The sequence below is a fragment of the Lolium perenne genome, chromosome 3 (assembly GCF_019359855.2).
Source record: "Lolium perenne isolate Kyuss_39 chromosome 3, Kyuss_2.0, whole genome shotgun sequence".
NCBI classification, from domain to species: Eukaryota; Viridiplantae; Streptophyta; class Magnoliopsida; order Poales; family Poaceae; genus Lolium; species Lolium perenne.
The window spans coordinates 5,302,088-5,307,942 of NC_067246.2; the positions used below are offsets into that span (position 1 = coordinate 5,302,088).

At 42.4% G+C, this 5,855-nt stretch overlaps 1 long non-coding RNA gene across 1 annotated transcript; it reads right to left on the reverse strand.

The window, feature by feature from the left end:
- Window positions 1-4,771: 4,771 nt before the first annotated feature.
- On the reverse strand, window positions 4,772-5,648 carry LOC127325523 (uncharacterized). Its single transcript, XR_007867206.2, has 2 exons — window positions 5,528-5,648; window positions 4,772-5,150 (listed from the first exon to the last, which is right to left on the reverse strand). It is a non-coding gene; the product is annotated as an uncharacterized lncRNA (long non-coding RNA).
- Window positions 5,649-5,855: the final 207 nt, after the last annotated feature.

Genomic DNA, 5,855 nt, shown 5'->3' on the forward strand with positions numbered 1-5,855 from the left:
CCGGCGCACCCAACTGAAGCCTCGTCCATAGGGGGCTTACATGCCGGCGTGAGCCTAGAAACGACGTTTGCCCTTAAATTGTTATTAGAATCGCTATGAGAGGTGCCGGTGGAGATACTCTTAGACTGCGTCAAGCAACAATGCCATTGAGGATGCTCCATACTACTATTTTGCGCCGGTGGAGATGCTCTTGCGGATCCAAGTCCAAATCAAAATACCCAAATAGAATCGACCGCTGGTCTAACTCCATACTACGTACTATTTCGGGCCAAAGTTGGAGCAAGATACGGAAACAAAAGCCAATAAATTTTAATACTATAGAAAAACCTCAAAAAATAAAGGAAATCCAATTGGTGACCAGACCAAAGACCAGCCTTTCTGTCCGCATTGACGTGACCCTCGAGGTCTTCACTCTTTGCACTCTTCAGCTCTAGTATACATAAAGCCCCACCCCAACCTAGCAACCGCGGTACTCATCACTCACATTACCACTGATCGAACTCGAATCAAGATTCAACACACGCACATCTATCTAGCTAGTCCATCATGGATTCCTTCAGGGCTGAACTCGTCGAGATGGAGGTCGGGAGTGGCAGGGGCTCATCCGTGGACGACGCCGGCCGCATCAACAACGAGGGTATTCTCTCGCCGGAACCAGTGGAGCGTGATGAAACCTTCTTCCTACGCTACCACGAACAGCTACGATCGGGCACCGACATCACCTCCTACGACAACAGCATGATACCCGAGGTAATTACATCGATTAATCGCAATCCAAACAAACTCAAAATCACGACCCAAGCAAAAGAGATCGAGCCCAAGTTGAACCAGGCGCTGGGAGGCAAAAAGTGCAGGGGCGCCGATCCGGGCGTCCGGGCGGTGGCCGGGCTAGGCGCTGGGGGAGAAGAGAAAAGGGGTTGGGCGCGGTGTGGCGACCTGCAGAGCTGCTCTAAGTGCAGGCGCGGATTTCTGCGGCCTATCCATTATGCTGTTCGATTTAAGCGGCGCGGACGAAGCGATGGCCGGCACCGGACCAACTCAATGGAAGTAGATCACTGACTAGCTAGTGCCTCGGGCGCTGGGCAGCTGATCCGGTGCTTGCGGTGTGGCTCTTAGTGCATGGCATGCATGCACTGATCAGCGCGTCGTGCGGCCGTCGCGAGTGGACCGGCTGAGTCCTGGCGCCCTGAGGATAGTGCAGCCGCTGCTGGGTGTGCTATAAGTAGTGCTGTGTAGATAGTCGAAGGGAAGTGAAGAAGAGATATAAGTCTAGTGTAGTAGTTCGCGTGTGTATGGGTTTGTTCTAAGAGTTGGTGTAAGTCGCCATGTATATGCTCGTTAGTCGTTACTCGGATACAGAGAAGAAAGAACGGCGTTCGTCATCGGGTTGTATGTCGCCGTAAATACTCGTGTGCTCGAGTTCGTGTCGAGTTTGTCTCGTTCCGTCCGGCGTTCGCCGTCATCGGAGGGTGTTTGGCGACATTTCGCCGGAGCTAGCCCCAACAGCTAGGGCGAGGCAATCGAGCTCCTTTGGCATGGTTGGAGATCAAGCAGAATGAAGCTGCAAGCTCGATCGATCATCTCGATTCAATTCATATGCAATTATGCATACATATCGTCGGCCACCAAGAAGCTCGCTAGCTACTTTCTCCTCAAGCATTTAGTCAGTTCTGCTGTCGCTGCAGGTAATGCAAGAGGTGGAAGATCAGCTGATGGCCGGCTTTCAGTCCTCCAACTCCATCCACATGGATATGCAGGTGAATCTTGTTTTCCTCTGCAACGTTTATTCATCGCTTAACTTGTCCGTAGAACTGCGGATCCAAACCCTTAGCTAGCTTCTTTTTAGATCTAATACAGGTCATTCCGTTTTTAACGGAACCAGGTTCAGAACCCTCCCTACTAGGTCTAGCTCGATCGGACTATCGGAGCTAACAAAAGCTGACATACTCAGTGTTTCCCAGCTGGCACACCCGTAGCCACAACAGTTGGCCACTTTGTACCCGGGCACTGAGATGAAACAACTTCTTAAACCCCTTGGATCACGTGCGTTTTGTAGAGTACATACTTACATGTACATCCCCACGTATGACAAAAGGGTATCCGATGTTGCCCTGACAGCTAATTAAAGTAAACGGTGTGTTGCACTTTGGTTTTTAACAGGATGGTGCCAGACGTAGTGTCGGACAAGAGTCGGATGGAAAGTATATGTGTAGCAGCTCTAAAAAAATATAATCTGCATATATAGTACTGCAAGGAGTTAATGAGACATGAAAGGGGTACGTTAAATGTTATTTCTTGTCACATACTCCCTCCGTCCCAAAATGTAAGGCGTCTAAGGATTGGCGAAAAGTCAAACCTTACTAACTTTGACCAAATATTTAGAATAAAAAATTTACATCTACAATATCGGAAGGGCACATTAAGAAATTAGACATTATGATGAATTTAACGATACTGATTTAGTATTGTGAATGTTCATACTCTTGAGTATAAACTTGGTCAAACTTAAAAAATGTTAACTTTTAGCTAATTCTTAGACGCCTTACATTTTGGGATGGAGGTAGTATATATGTTTGTTGGGTGTTGTTCGATTGTGATGGTTACTGCTCAAATTAGGGCTATTGTTTTATTCCTCAATATCTATACTACTACCTCTGTCCATAAATAGATGTCTTAGACTTATCAAATTTTGGATGTATATAGACACTATTTAGTGTATAGATACATCCAAATTTAGACACATATAAAACATCTATTAATGTATGGAGGAAGTAGTAAATTAGAGTTGGTGGTTTTACTCCATCATAGGTTCAGTGGTAGGTCAAAAACGCTTTGTCCATCTGCCTATAGGTTTGGCCCAACTTGTTCTATCCCACATGTGCAGCCTTATATCCCCTCGCCGCCTGCATTGCTGTGTGATGTGCTAGACGGGTCTGCAAGTGTTTTCGTTTCGGCACTGTGTGATATGTGTGTTGGGTCTACAAGTAGTTTTTTTATATTGTTTTAATGATGTCGTAAAAGATATATTAGGTTTGCTTTGCTGTACTAGTGATATAAGTTGTTCAAAGTGTTTTGGTCATGCTTTGCTGCAACATATTGAATTATGTTGAGTTGTATTGCATATTATGCTATGTTAAGCTAGAAAAGATATGTAATAAGTACAACAGTTCAGTCTTCGTTACAACATCATGTAATTGATTCATCATTTCTATTGATGTTACCATTCTGTTGGTTCATTGCGGAGCCAAAGGAGTGTCGTAAAACAACGCTAACAAGTACTCCCTTCGCTCCAAAATAAGTGTCGCAGATTTACTAGCTTCACATATATCTAGATATGTTTTAGTTAGTGCATACATGCCAATCTAGACTAATTCACGATACTTATTTTGGAACTGATGGAGTATAACTTAGCAGCAATAATTAGTTCAGCCGGTTCCATGAATAATGCTAATTAGTTGTAGCTATTATTATCCACTTATAAAGCAACATAGATGGCAATAGTTTTAAATAATATCATAATCATTGCTAACAAATATCTGATACAACAGTGGAGAGTAATTGATGAATAAACATGTATGCTCTCTGGTCCAAGCTTCTTTTGAAATACTCTCCCCTGAGAGATGGCATCGAATTTATACGTTTCATCATATCGCAGCAAAAGAAAGTTCACTCCCTATGGTCGTGGAAGATCAATGTCCTTTTATAACATTCATAGTAGGGTAGTATGATTAGGCATGTTAGTTTGTCATTCAAGCTAGCAAAGGCGGTGGATGTAACAAAATCAAGGAATGTAAGAAAAATCAAATCACGAAAGGAAATAACATTATGGGTATAATGGTAGTCATGATCATTTAGCAAAACATGAAAATACTACATATACAAATAGTAGAAGTAAAGCAAATCCAAATACATAATTCTCGACACGTTATGCATATGACCACTTATGGTAATCTTTGAATGGAAATTGGTTTCAAATTTGGAAACAACAAAGGGAGTGATAGATTATTGTTTGAAATCACATAATAATCAACATTATGCAGTATCTGAAGTTCTACATCAAATACATGGAGTTTGGCAATCAACACAACAGAAAATATTACACCAACGTACATATATGTCATTCTTATCGAAAAGTGCTATAAAAAAGAAGGATACATATCATGTGCACATTAATGGATCTGCAGGGCAGGGAAATGAGTTTATCTACCTAAACAATACATGTTTCAGTTTGAATGGAGATGGCACCACAATCGAGCACCAAACCATGCCACCGTTGTCTGCACTCTGCAGCATGAGAGGAGGGTTGGTTTGGAGTCCACTTCTGGACACCTAACTTAATTGGTGAATAATCCATTAGCATTGCTGAATTAGGTACATTCGAATGCTAAAAAAACACTCCGAACAAAATAAGCATGCTGAGATTAAAAGATCTGTGATATCACTCGACTCATGACTTGAATTCTCTTCTGCAAAGGAGGTTTTTTTTTTTTGCGGGGAGCAAAGGAGATTCACGGTCCATCTTTTTTACCAGCAAGGAAAGACGGGTGCAACCTCCAGTACCATTCTAAGCCCAAGTAGGAAACATGCCTAATCTACCAACGACCCAAGTAGAGGAAAGGAGTCCAGGCAACATAGTAGAGACAAAGGAGCGGTGCTGGTGCTCGCGATAAGCGGACAAGGGATAGACGACTCATACGTAGCAGGAAACATACAACTTTGTGTGTTGTCTGGATCTATTCCTACGCAGCTGCTACTTGAGAATGTGAGAAGATGCTGCCTGGAAACAGTCAATTTTTCCATAAAAGGAATATATTAATATTGATAGATATCAATTACATCTAGTCTCTGCAACAACTTAATACCATAATGGAAACATTCAATAGTGGAGGTTGTATATGTGCGTTGAACCACGCACAGCACATCGGCTGCCACCCATCCGCCTCCCGCTCTGCGGAAGCAGCACACTGCTGCATGTACTGTCACCGCTGCCTCCTCCGCCAAAGGTACCTGTTTCTTTGGAACTACCACGCCACACATGTCTCGACCACCTCATGTGCCATTCTCTGTGCCTGGAAGCAGCATGCCGCGGAATCCTCCGCTTACGGTGGCGCCCGTTTCTTCGGACCCCGCATGTTTGCCATGTCAGCCACCTTCAGAGAAAGTGATCACACAGTTTTACACCAATACCTCAAGAAAGTTAGCCCTTATCTATTTCATATAAGGGCCCTGAGCACATGCTTAATACCGTAGAAACATCTAATGGGAAGACATGAATGCTTATATGCTCTCGACAAAATGGAAAAAGATCGATAAGGCTTTTTCACTTCAAGAGTAGCAGGATGGTTCACAAACATGAATCAAACACTAAATGAGTAACAGCTGAGGCATATTATATATATAAATAGCTGCAAAGTGTCAAAACATACGACCTTTGTATATATGGATTTTTTTTTTATGAAATACGCATTAGTTCCAGTTCATACTCTCATTATGAACAGGAAAATTTATACATCAAGTCATTACTCACCTGTTGAAGCTTGGAAACACTATCATTTTCCTCAATTCCTTTGTTCATTGTACTGCCTAGCATAAATCCCGTACTCAATGGAGCTAAAGGTATAACCCATCTTGTTGTGTTCTATTTTTACCTAAACAAGAATTAAATCACGAATTAACATAAAACCGCAAATCGAGATAAACAATATCTATCAATTCATATCTTACATACAAATGGCAACTGTAGAGTACATCTTTTATTCTTCATGGGAAGATACCTGCAGGTTGTAAATGGTTTTAATGGAATTCCATGATATAATAGAAAATGGCAGTATGTTTCATAGCAAGGACATAATAAC